The 14,152-nt window shown below is 42.1% G+C and overlaps 1 protein-coding gene across 2 annotated transcripts in view; it reads right to left on the reverse strand.

The window, feature by feature from the left end:
* Positions 1-11,402, reverse strand: part of Cpne3 (copine 3) — a 50,958-nt gene extending 39,556 nt beyond the window's left edge. The window contains 1 exon segment of one of the 2 annotated variants that reach the window (NM_001107917.3): positions 11,320-11,402. The gene's annotated coding sequence lies outside the window, so the exon portion shown is untranslated. 2 annotated transcript variants of the gene reach the window in all.
* Between the last annotated feature and the right edge of the window lie 2,750 nt (positions 11,403-14,152).

The raw sequence follows: 14,152 nt of genomic DNA on the forward strand, positions 1-14,152 counted from the left end.
CATGTGAGACTCCTAACAGCAGGGGCAGGGGCTGTCTCTGACTCTGCTGCCTGCCTTTGGATCCTTTCCCCTAACTAGGCTGCCTTGCCTAGCCATAATAGAAGATGCCCTTGGTCCTACAGCAACTTGATATGCCAAGGTGGGTTGACATCCCTAGCAGGCCTCCCTTTTTCTGAGCCTTTACTGAGAAGAAAGGGAGGAGGAGGAGGAGGAAAACGGAAAGGAGATGAGGTGAGAGGGAAAAACTGGGAGGAGAGGTGGGAGGAGAAGCTACTATTGGGATATAAAGTAAATACATTAATTTTAAAAACATATAACCATTCCCTGTATTTACCAAAGAACAAGCTTTATGGTTAGATAGATAGTAGTTTTAGAGCCTTGTTACATGCTCACATATAGGATGAGCATGACTGTTAAGGACATAGTTATAGATCACCATGTGCAAAGCACAGAACCAACACAACAAGCTTGTTTCTAAGGATGGGGTGAACTCAACCAAGAATACAAATATTTATGTGCAAAGTCATTCTCACAGCAGAGGCTCATTAGAACATTATTTTTCTCTCCCGAATATGCTCAAACAAAGACAAACAACATGACAGCATGGCAGATTATTTAATAACGTCCTGACAATGACATTACTACACTGTGGCCAGGAAGGAAATTCCCTCCAAAGCTGCACTCTCACCATTCCCCAGTGAGTCAGACCTCCGCCTCCCGGCAGCATTTACCTCCAGAAACCATTATACTTAATGGCCAATGCAAAAAAGTAAACAAACATCCTAGTATGAACATTCATACAAATACTTTCATTCCAGTAACTACTGAATACGTGTCTTGGGAAGAAAACGGTGTAACTCAAGAACACACTATACTGGGAGAACATTAAAAATGTTCTGTGTCCTGTGAGGACAGAAAATAGGTCGTTTTTCTGCAATAAATGATCAATCAAAAGGATATGTGGGCAACTAAAGAAGATTGTGCATGTTTTCTACAGGATCATAGAGATAATGCCAAAGGAAACACTTAGTATGCGGCGTTGGGCTACACATCTCTAAGCATACTGAACTTCAGCCTTTCTCCCCAAACCTTATCTTTCAGTCCAACATAACACAGACTATGCAAACCAAGTAAAATTAAGACACCAAGAGGGGCTGGAGATGAAATCTGAAGTATTCAGTCACTCCCATGCCCTGCTGAAATCCTATTTGTCCGTGTCTTGAAATAAATAATTTAAAAGGAGGAAAGACTTATTTTGGTAATGGAATTTTATTCCATTTGCCAGTCAGTCACAATGCATTTGTAGGTAAGAGAGGTTGCTAATCAGAGTTCTTTTTCAGGAAGTGGGTGGGTAGGACGGGGAGGGAGTAAGTGTGCTATTAGACCAAAATAAACAAAGATAATGGTTTTGGTCCCTGGTCCCTTAGGCCTGTTCCTTTGGTCTTAAATGGAGACACAGCACAGTGGCAGCATACATGGTGTAGGTGGCTGGACACCTCATGGTAGACAGGAAGCAGAGAGAGTAATGCCTGTGCACTCTACCCCTTCCTCCCATCATTACACCTGGTCCATCTACGTTCAGGATGGGTCTTCCCACAGTTAATCCTTTCTAGAAATGCCCTCAATCACCCAGAAGTGTGTTAAGAGTACAAAGGCACCCTGGGCTCAAAACCCCCAACCAATCAAAACAAAACAAGGCAGAAAAAAAAAAAAAAGAGTTCCTTGAAAACTTCGATGAGGGCTGGGGATGCAGCACAGTTGGTACTGCACTTGTCCGCCATGCATGGAGCACTGGGTTTAGTTCCCATCGCCACATAAAACTATGCATGGTGACCTACACCTGTAACCTAGCACTTAAGGAAGAAGCAGGAGGATCAGAAATCCAGGGATGTCCTTGATCATACAGAGAATTCAAGATCAGCCTTGGCTACATAATAAACACAAATACACAATACTTTTTACCCTAAGGTTATTAGTCTAATAAATACAAACACCAAAGTTACAACCCAAACGATTTATTTCTTTATGACAAAATGCTCCCAGGGCATTAAAATACCTCTAATTAATGTTTGCTTAGTGTAATAATAATTTGATTCTGTAATTGTTAGCTTATCAAATAAAATATTTATCATGACACAAATGAATAATGAAACAGATCTTTATAAAACTATAATGCTCTAACTGGGCTGCCTCATCTAGTCTCAATATGAGGAATGCACCTAGTCTTATTGGCACCTTGATGTACCAAGGCTGGTTGATATTCGTGGGAGGCCTCCCCTTTCCTGAGAAGAGAGAAGAGGGGTGGGTGGAGAGGGAGGTGAGGTGAGAGGGAGAGATTTGGAGGAGGGCAGCGGAAACAGCAATCTGAATGTAAAGTAAATAAATAATAAAAATTAAAAATATAATTAACATTTATTAAATATATTAAATAGATAAACTGAATTAATATTTAGGTTGTAGTTGTTAATACATTCTTGAACCATAACCAGAAAAGCGTGAGGCTGTCAAAGAGAGGGGTGGCTTACATTTATACGGCCGTTCCTCTTTACGGTCCATTAGTCTGTAAGTTGCTTCATGCTAAGAAAGGCTTTTCTCCTTTCTACTTTTTATGTATACATGAGTGTTTTGTCTGCATGTGTAAGTGGATTATGTTCATGCACTGCCTGTGGGGACCAGAAGAGGGCATCAGACCCCAGGAACTGCAACTGGAGGTTGTGGGCAATCACGTGGGTGCTTGGAGCCAAATCTGGGCCCTCTGCAAGCATAGCCCCTTTGTCTCTTTTCTAGGGTATGTCTACATTTACATGTGTACCATGCACGCAGAGCTGGACCATCTGAGAGCAGCAACACGGATTCTCAGAACTATCACTTAGCTTTTTGTCCCTGTGACAAAAATACTTGAAGAAACTCAACTTTAGAAGGAAGGGTATATTTTGGCTCACGGTTTCAAAAGTTATAGCTGATGGCTGGCTAGTCTTGTGGGTCATTTGTTTACTCGGGGTGCATGCCTGCAGGAGGGCATGCATGCATGTGTTGAGACATTCCATCCAGGCAGAAACAAGTAGCAGAAGAATACTGCTCATGTAATGGCTTCCAGGCAACAAAGAGAAAAGGCTTGCCTTCCAGCTAAGCCCTCATAAGTGGGCTGGAGAGACAGATTAGCCAGTAAAGTGCTTGCCACGAGAGCATGAAGACAGGAGCACCTCAATTCCAGCCCCAGGAAGCACCTGAGAAAGCAAGGTGCAGTGGCACTAGTTTGTAATCCCATGCTGGGAAGTAGAGACAAGTGGACTTCTGGTCCTCCAATTCTGTTAGCTAGCTCCAGGCCAGTGAGAACTGGAATAAACCAAGGCAGATGGCACCCGAGGAAAAACACCTATGGTTGACTTCTGGCTTCTATACATACCGTGTATGAGCACCTGCACATACACAAACATGTAAACACACACATGTATACATATACACAGCCCCATTAAGTTGTAAATTATTACATGTATAAATCCCTCAAAAGGCAGAGGCAGGCAGTCTCTGTGAGTTTGAGGCCAGCCTGGTCTACATAGTAAGTTCTAGGATAGCCAGAGCTACATAGTGAAATCCTGTTGGGAATAAATGAATGAATGAATGAATAAATAAATAAATGTATAAACCCATTTAGAGACCATGTAATCCAACCATCTCTTTTAAAGTCTCTCCTGTGAACACTGCTGCCCTGAGGACCAAGCCTCTAACATATGAGATCCTGGCAGACATGTAAGATCCCATAACACATACTGCACTTAAAAGCCAGATCTGGCTATGAGTGTAGCTTAATGATAGAGTTCAGTTTTTGTACGCCCAGAATCTAAATAAATAAGCAAGTAGCCACACTCTGAGACTAAGAGTCTTATATCAAAAGAAAAAAAAAAAAGCTAGGTATCAGTTCTTGAAATGCAGTGGTGAAAGGATCAGGAGTTCAAATCCAGCCTCTATAAAGTAGTTTAAGTCAAGCCTGGGAAACATAAGGCCTTGTCTGAGAAGGAGGGGGAGGGGGAATGAGGGGGAGAGGGAGAGAGGAGGGAAGGGGAGAGGGAGAGAAGGGGGAAAGAGAGGGAGGGAGGGAGGGAGGAGTGATAGAAAAAGAAAAAAGAAATTTGATTTCATAAAAAGAAAGTGACACCAAATGTTATTTCTGTTTGGTTGCTGTTTCTATCCTTGCCACAAGATAAGAGAAACAAAAATGAGGAATGTCAGATATAAAATCACACAATACAGAGAAGAGGATAGTTTTCACCTTAATGTGAAGCAAGCCAGAAGGATCACTGGGACAACAAGGAAACCAGACCCTGGCTCTGAATCAGACAAGTGATGGTGGCCATGTGGACAGAGGCTTAACTTCTGCTGGCCTTGCTTTCTTCCAGTGTGAATGATAACTCACTCAGTATCTTCAGGTAATGCCCAACATCTCTCCTAGTTTATGTTCTTTTACTTTAATGTTAACTACAGTGAATATATAACTTGTAAAGGAATTGCTACTCAAGGACTCAAAAGAAACAGTAAATACCAAAAATATAGAATAAAAAGGAGAAATGGTTGAAAAAGAATAGGGTTGTTCAAACTCAATCTCCATTAACCACTAGCCTATCTAAAAAGCTATAAAAATGTACATCTGAAAGCTTTCTCACCTGTCTGAGAGCCTTTTCTGAAAGTGACTAAACTCACAAACTATGTAAAAAAAAGCAGTACACCCCAACAAGAGACCAGTCCCTGCCTCCTAGGCTAATGCTGCATAAGGAAGTGAGTTTTACTACATCCATGGCATCTCAGTCTGAAACTCTCAAGACACATCACTACAGAAAAAGGAACAGGAAGCTCACCGCTACTTGAAACTCCAGCCCCATGGAATCTGACACCCTTTTCAGGTCTCTGTGGGCATCTATACTTACACGGTAGACACACAGACACACACACACACAGACACACACACACACACACACACACACACACACAATGTCAATAAATCTAAACATTTTTTTCTGAAAGATAGTAGAACATGTCCTTAGCATGTTCAAGGCCACCTCCCCGAAAGGCTTCCAAATTCTTGATGTAAACAGTGATGTTTAGATTTGCTGATGGCAGCTGGACAGAAAGAACTCAGGAAAGCCAATTAATAATAATAAAAAAAATGTTAGCAATGTACCAGTAGTTTAAGATGTACACATGAGTTTTACCTTGCTTTTACTACCACAAAGTGAACCACCAACCCAAGCCCTACTAAATTCTCTAAAAAAATTAAATTTTAATTAAATTTAAATTCTCTAAAAAAAAAATCCTGAAAACATATTATTCTGATTGATTGAGAACAAGAAGGAAACTTACTTAAGGTTTTAACTTAATACATATTCCAAGCTTGGCTACTGTTCTAACCTCTTGGTCAATGTACATACATTCTAGAAATATCACTGACTATACATTGAAGTCCACTGAAGGAGCAGATCGCCAGATGTCCACCTAGGAGATCGATAGTTAGTACTGACTGTCACGTTGACGAGATGTAGAACACTACGAGACAAGCTTCTTGGCTATGAGTGAGTTTCTAGAATCCATGCTAAGTGGGGATGAGACCATTCCATGGGCTGGGGTCCCGGACTGAGTGAAAAGGAGGAAAGCAAACAGAGTACCAGTATCCACTGCTCTCTCAATACAGCCAGGTGTAAAGTGACCGTCCACCTCCCATGCCTGGGCCCAGACTATACCCTTCCTTGATTTGCTTTTGAGCAGTAATTGTTCACAGCAGCGAGAACAGTAATTAATGCAGGTGTTTGAACAAGCAATACCAGGACCCGGATATCATCTCCCTTTAGGAAACAAGATCTTAACACGCTTGGCTATAAAATACAGAGCAACAATGCAAGTCACCTATGTCAATACAAATCAGGGTAATTAGCTGACAACAATGTAAGGGAAAGATGCAGGAAAGCTGTGGGGCAGCTGTGGGCATCTGTGCAGCAGAAGCAAGCGAATGTATTCAGGCATGGGATCCACTGAAACTCAAGTCCTTTAGGAATCTCCCTGCCTGGAGCTGTTACCTTTCGGCCTCTAGTTACTTCTCTGTGTTGAACCAACAGAGCTTCCCACCTGCCCAGTGAACTATGTGTGAACTCTACACCCCTGCTTTTTAAATATGGCTCCCTGTCTTCACTTCTTAGCTGAGTATGCAAACTTCTGTTGGCTCAGATCAGCGTTTCATTTGTCACATAGTGCCTCCCTAATTCATAGTGAGTTCTTTTTGGATGATGGTCTTACATGCCAGGATCCCAGCACTCAGGAGGCTGAAGCAAGAGGAAGTGAGTTCAAGGCCAGCCTGGGACTTTACCCCAAAATAAACAAACAAATTCTTTCAGTTCAAAGGTAAAACAACTACTACTTTCATTCTCAAAGTTTGAAAGTTTCTAGCACTCAGTGTCACTCAGTAATAGAGCATATGTTGGCATTCCCAACATAAATAAACGGATATATATATATATATATATATATATATATATATAAACTATATGTTTACACATTCTCCAATTTCTAGAATATTCATTTCAGCATTAATTACCATAAACATCACAGCTGTTTTTAACTTTCTGGCAAATCCTTTTACATTTCCTAATCATTAATATTTGATAACACTATTACTCATTTAATATCCATTCAACCAATTCCTGAGGATCACCTGCCCTGTATCAGGCACTCTTCTGAGTTGGTGGGGAACCAACAGTGACAGAAGGAGAGTCTCACCTTAACATGATTACAGGATAGAAAGGTAAGTGAGCTGAGTAGAGTTAACAGCAGCATGTTTCATGGTAATCAATGCTGAGGAGAAAAGCAGAGCAAGAAAGTCGACAGGCAGGCATGCTTGTACTTCTAGGAATTTCAAAAATTTCTAGTGACAGTCCCACCAGGAAATATTTGTTTAGATTTTTACTTCTTTTTTTTTAAAAAAAAAAATGATCCTAAGCCAGGCGGTAGTGGCACGAGCCTTTAATCCCAGCACTTGGCGGCAGAGGCAAGAGGATCTCTGAGTTTGAGGGCAGCCTGGTCTACACAGTTCCCAAACAACTAGGACTACACAGAGAAACCTTGTTTTGAAAGAACAAAAAAAGATCCCTAGCCAGAGGGAAATAAACTTCCACTCTTTTTTACACTTGCAAATAGAAATTTTAATGTAAAGCGATTATCATCTTAATGTTTAGAGTAATTGTAAAACAAAACTTCAGTCTTTAAATACATGAGTGTGATTACACACACCAGCAGATAATGCCAGCACTTGAGAGGTGGAGGCAGGAGATGAATGCCCTCCTTGACTTTACTGCTCTTGTCACAAGGCTGCACAGACTATATGAAAAAGGAGAGGGAGAGACGGAGAGAGGGAGAAAGGAAGAGAGAGAGGGAAGGCTAGGCAGTTGTGGACACAACTTTAATTCCAACACTTAGGGGAGGCAAAGAACAGCCCGGGCTACACAGAAAAATCTTGTCTCAGATGGATAGATGGATGGATGGATGGATAGATAGATAGATAGATGGATAGATAGATAAAAAGGAAAATAAAAACTGTTGTAAAATATAAAAAATAAAAATGTTATCTTTTATCCCCACTAGGTCCGTCACCACAGTGCCCCAAGATATCTGCTAGGTATCTTAATTCTCAGTCAGCAAAGCGTCTCACCCGCTCTGCTCCATCCCCTATCACACTGCTGAAGGCCTCTCTCTGAGCCCGGCAGCAATCTCTCTACCTACCTAGTTCCCAAGGCAGGTTTTCATGCCAGACACACACATCCCAACTCCGTGGTGGCCCAGACCAGCCGCCCCACAGTCCATTACACTTAAATTAACACATGAAAGAACACACAACACAATAACCTTTGGCCCAATTGATAAGATATAATTGTCTACCTAAACATACAAAGCCCATACACATCTATCCCATATAGAAGGGGAGGGGGAAGGGTTAGGGGGTTATTGGCCTGGAAACCGGGAAAGGGAGTAACAATTGAAATGTAAATAAGAAATACACCCAACTTAATAAAGATGGAGAAAAAAAAAAAAACATTTGTAACATCCTGTCAAGGTACAGCGTGGAATCTTAGCGTCACCCGCCATATTGTCCTGCCACAGCTTCTCTCCCTGTCCCTCCTGTCTCTTCCTCCTTTCCACTCCAGTCTCCTCCTCTTCCTTCAAACTTTTCTCCCTCCCATCCTTCCTTCTCACCCAATGACAGGCCTCCTATCTTGTACCTGCCTCACCTGTGACATCATCCCACAAAAAACCAGAGCAAATCAGAAAACTGAGGTTAATATGATGACACTATAAACCACACCACCCATATTGTTGCTTTGGTAATTTTTACAGGAAATAGACACAATATATCCATTTCATAAGACAATATTTCACACTAGTTTACTAAACTGACTGTATAATATTCCTTCCTCATAGAGAAATTGTATTAATGTACTAGCTACCTAATACAAACTGGTGTGACCACAGTACCGTTAATTTTCATGTCTTGTTAAAAGTTATGATTCCTTTTAGTTAAGCTGTTATATATAGAAAAGCCTCTCCAAAAAAAAAAGAAAAAGAAAAAAGAAAAAAAATCCCTGTACCCTACTCCCAGCCTTCTTTAGGTACACGTAAACCAGCATAAAACATAGCTACACTGTGGTTTAAATTTAGTTATCAGAAGGTTATCAATATGTGTATATAAGTTCCCTTCATTACCAGTGTAAAAACTTAATGTCAAATAAAATCAATGATAAGTGGTCATTTAAATTCTTTCTTGGCAACTCTTTTTACAAATCTACAAGTCTTCTAGGTTTAAGCTTTAGCCTAGGCAGCAGTATCTACAAGACAAATTAAGAACATTAAAACAGAACAAAACCACTTTCGATAAAGGCCTTAGAAAGGACTTGACAACAGTGGTTTGGACTCCTCAAGAGACTGAGAAGTGGCATTGATTCTTACTAAAAAGACCCACCAGCAAGATTGTGCTTCGACAAAGAATAGCTGCGTTATGAATATTTAAAGGTCAAAATGTCGTGAAATCATTTTCGCATCCAACATTATCTTTCTTGACTTGGCTGCCAGGTTTACTTAAGTCATCAGTGAAAGAAAAGTTTGACAATCATGAATGGAATCGGAGAACAGCACCAAAAGATGGCAAGAAACAAAACACCAGGTACAAAGGCATAAGAAGAGCTGAGAAGGCACAAGGACAGTATAAGCTGAATGCTTGAGCAGATGCAGGTGCAGAAGAAATTTCACTGTAAAGAAAGTTTATAAATATTTTATTTAACTATATGTGTTTATTTCAGTGTTGGGGGGACTAAGACCAAGGACAAGCCAGACAAGTTCCCTTACGCTAAGCTTGGCCAATAGCCCCACAAAAATATCTTATATAATTGTTAGTTTTCTTTTCTTGTTTTGTTTGTTTGCTTTTGTTTTTTGAGCCAGAGTTTCTGTGTGTAGCACTGGCTGCCCTGGAACTCCCATTACATATCAGGCTGGCCTCAAACTTAGAGACCTAGCTTGCTCTGCCTCTTGAGTGCTAGGATTAAAGGCTTTATTTTATAGCTCACTGTCTATAAATGTTCACAGTTCCAAGAAAAGTTAAAGGACATGTCCAATTATCAACATGTCTTTGGAGGTAATGAACAATTTTGCTTCCCCCAAATCTAGAACCTCAGCTTTAGCGGTCAGATCAGAGAACAGATTCTGAAAGACAACACTTCCTTCTCTTCCTGTGCCAGGCATGTTCTAATTCTTTAAAAACCAGAAATTCAGTTTTGTCTCATTAAGAGAGCTTCTGCATGGTCCAATCTTGGAGATGGGCTCTGAACTATCAGGCTAGAGTGGGGTGCATTTTTTCAATTTATCACCCAAAAGGAACTGCTTTTTAAAAGAATTCTCAAGGTGGGGGGGGGGGGGGGGGTGGACCGTTGAAAAACAGATTGATCCTGAGAATCCACTGTTGTCACTACAACTACTATCACAAGCATCTGTTTTGTTACCTAAGCTTTGCTGTTTCCCTGTACCTGTGTTTGAGGCCTGAACAGGTTTTATTTAGCTATGACTGACAAAACTCAGATCTGATATCTAAGAACAAGGCATGAACTATATATATATATATAACTATATATATAGTTATTTATGTACCATGCACTTTGCTGAAGATCTACAAACATTTTATTTAATCCTCACAACTCTATGACATATCAATGCTGTATCTATTTTGCAAATGTAGAAACACACCTTAAAGTATTAGGTATCCCACCCAAAGGTTAGACAGCTAACAAACCTCAGATCATACTTGAAAGTACACAGATAATCACTGCCTTACTCATGAAATAATGTGCATTTACTTTTGTAAATCATATTCTATAAAAAAAAAAAAAACACACAGAGCTGAATCGAAACCTAACACTACTACCTTTCCAGGTGCATAGTTTCATAAATTAAGTTAATTCCAGTTTTCTGAGGCGTGAGAGAGATAATAGTCCCATTTAAGCTTGTTGTGAGCTAACCACGAATAAAAACTGTCTTAACACAGTGGCTTTGGGTCACTGCAGTCCACTGGTATATTTAACCCTACTTTACCCTCTATTTGACTATTCTGAGGCAGCCATAAACAGACAACAGAAAGAAGCAAGAGCTGATCACCACCGTCAGGTGCATCAGGGCCAGCACTAACGGTCGGTCACTATGCTTGGTCAAGTTTGTGACTGCAAAACAAATGGCACACTGCCCTTCCTCCGCGTCCCGTGTGCAGTGCGCCCAAAGCCCTGGGCAGTCTTTCGAAGCTGGTACAGGTGCAGGAGCGTCTTGGACTTCACGCAGTCCCGGCTTTGCACCGAATTCAGTATCACCTTTTCCCACAGCATGCAGCCTTTCCTCCACCGTTCCCCCACACGACCGGTTCGTCTGGTTCACCAATCTTTCCCCGCTGAGCGGGACCGAGATTTCGGGGCTGTAACCCTTCGCCCCACCCTGCCCTTCCACTCCAGGGCCCATGGCTGGGTTGTCCAGGTGCGCGAGCTGCAGGCCCAGGAAGCGCTCGCGGCCCCAGGCTGACCCCCAGCCCCGGGCCTCAACCGGCCGCGGACCCAGCACGCGACACTTGGGAGTCCCCAGGGTGGGCACCGGAAACCCACGGAGCATTCCGGCGCGCTTGGCCCGGAGGGCCGAGCCGCGCGAAGCCTGAGGGCCCTAAGTTTTTCCGCACCGGACCAGACCGCTTCCCGGGAGGCTGCAGGCTTGGGCTGGGCCACACAGCTCCCGAGCTGGGAAAAGTCACGCACTCACCCACTAGGTCGCCGAGGAAGTACAGTGAGGGTGGAGAGCCAGCAAGGAGTACCGCAAGGCGGTGGGACCGCAGGGGCTTTACTGGAACCGGAGGGGCGGGGCTCGTGGGCGGAGTCCTGGCGCGGCCAGGGCGAGGGCGGAGCTTGTGGGAGGGACCAAGGTGATTGTGTGTGTGTGTGTGTGTGTGTGTGTGTGTGTGTGTGTGTGTGTGTGTGTGTGTGTGTGTGTGTGTGTGTGGTGTGTGTGTGGTGTGTGTGTGTGTGTGGTGTGTGTGGGGGGGTAGTGAGTTTGCTACCCGACCCATTTTCACTCTCAGTTTTCTTTGCTGCCCCTCAACCCGCTGACCTTTTAAGAGCCCATAATTGACTTTAGGCATTAAAATATCTGAACAGAAGGACTCTGAAGTTAAGAGCACTTGTTGCTCTTGCAGAGTTCCCGGTTTGAAGCTCACAAACATCTAGAACATCCAGAGGATCTGATACTCTCTTCTGACTTCCAGGCGTATGCATGTGTGTGTGAGTATGTGTGTGTGAGTGTGTGTGTGTGTGTGTGTGTGTGTGTGTGTGTGTGTATACAAACATGCAGGCAAAACATACATGCAAAACAAATAAACCTTAGAAAAAGAAAACAGATCTGAACAGGGAAATAGTGTGAAATGCTAGCCTTTAGCCATCCTTCTGTAGAGTGGTTCAGTGTACACCTTCCCAGAGTCATTTTACATGCTTATTTATTTATTATGCATATTTATTTTATTTAACGTCACAAAAAGCTTTGTTATATGTTTAGTGCCATAAGAACAGTACAAGTGAATACCGTGAAATGTGATAGGTAGATAGTTGTTCAATTTGTCTAAAGTCACCAGGCTATACTAATCTCAAAAATGCCTATGGTGATGGATACAGTCACATCTTCTATTGCATGAAAATTTAAAATTTCTGATGAGAAATAGGGGTTAAAAATTGGCAAAGACAAAAGAACAATATTACCACAAAACTGGCAAAAGTCATTCACTTAAATTGGAAAAAAAATGGGTGGAAGGAAGCACTTAGTAGAAATGACTAAAGAGTGGATTGTGATATGTATGCTACCAGAGGAGAAGAGTAATCTCAGTCTTACCTGGCAGTGACCCCTATGAGCTGCAGTGATGAGCAGCCTAGAAAGACATACCTTTTGGGCAATAGTGGCAGAAATATCATGGGAATAACCCACCACTTTCCAGTTGGATCTAAGTTCCACTCCACGAAATGAAGCCCACACCTGGCACCATTATCAGGGCAAAAACCAACAGCTAACAGGTCATAGACCCAGGGAAGAACCTAGTACAATTTTTCTACTAAACAGAATATTAAACCAACTCCTAATGACTTACTGTTAGCCCAATAGATTAATGCACTTCTCAATTCTCACCAGAGAAGCTCCTGTATGCAGCAGTGATGAGCAGAGTCCCACAAATGTCCTAAGCACAGAGGACGAGACTAAGGAAAGTTGACCCCTAAATGGGATATTTGCATCACACCCCCTCCTACCAAGATCCAGAAGTGATCATTAAAGAAGACAGAAAGCAAAGAATGTAAGAGGCAGAGGTTTCTGGGCACTTATAAATATGAGCTCACAGTGACTTTGGCAGTATTGAAATACCTGCAAAAGCTCAGGTCAGACAAAAATCTCAGCATGGAGAGGGGCAATGCATATGGTCTCACTCAGCTATATATTAGCAATGTAGTATCAACTGATTATTGCTGGGAGAAAGGCAGTAGTTTCCTTTAAGAGGGTTGCCCCTGGGGCCTGGAGCGATGGCTCAATGGTTAAAAGCACTGACTTCTCTTCCAAAGGTCCTGAGTTCAATTCCCAGCAACCACATGGTGGCTCACAACCATCTGAAATGGGGTGTGATGCCCTCTTCTCCTATGTCTGAAGACACCAACAGTGTATTCATACATGTAAGATGAATAAATAATTCTTTAAAAAAGGGGGGGGGGTTGCCCCTGGCAGGCCAACCATGATCCCCTTTAATCTACTCTTGACATTAGACGAACCCAAAATAAAATGTAAATTAGATATGACCTAGTCATACAAAGCAAACATTCAAAATCCTCACATTGTCACCTGCCTTATCACTGATCTTTATCACTTACTTCCTCCTCCTGCCTACTGGTCATAGATTTCCATTTCTTTTTGAGGGCAAAAATTTACATGTTTCTTTTACTCTACACAAAATGCTGTGTCCCTAACAGTCCTCAAAGACTCACTTCTTTGGGTATTAATTCAAAAAAGTTCTGAATGAAGTCTTCTCTGGCCATTGTCCAGTTTAGGATTGCAATGTTGGGCTGAGGTCATAGCTCAGTTATAAAGTATTAAATGTCTAGCATGAACAAGGCTCTGTGTTCAATACTGAACACTGAAAAGGGGGGGGAAAGAAATAAAATCAAATTGCAAAAGCTCACAGAAATACATCTACAGCCCTTTCTTTTTCACCGTCCTAGCTGGCATTTTGAACCATCTGTCAGTATATATAGTTAAGTATTTTACAAGTGATTGTACTTCTCTTGTTACTAGAAGAGTAGAAGGCATATTACATAGAAAAAATGTTAAAAAGGGGAGGAAGCTGCGGTGGGGTGGGAAGGACATGATGCTCCTAGGTATGGGTGGAGAAGGCTTATTGTATCTATGAGGGAGAGCACAGCAGGAGACATGGAAATGTCTAGACTGAAAAGGACCTTGAGAGAACGGGTGTGGTAGGGAAGCTAGAGTGCATGAGAGAAAAACCAGGAACCTAGAGGCCCATTGCAAGCCAGGAGACCTAGAAAGAGGTGTAGCCAAAATGGCCGGGTTA

This window comes from Rattus norvegicus, chromosome 5 (genome assembly GCF_021556685.1).
Source record: "Rattus norvegicus strain SHRSP/BbbUtx chromosome 5, alternate assembly SHRSP_T2T, whole genome shotgun sequence".
NCBI classification, from domain to species: domain Eukaryota; kingdom Metazoa; phylum Chordata; class Mammalia; order Rodentia; family Muridae; genus Rattus; species Rattus norvegicus.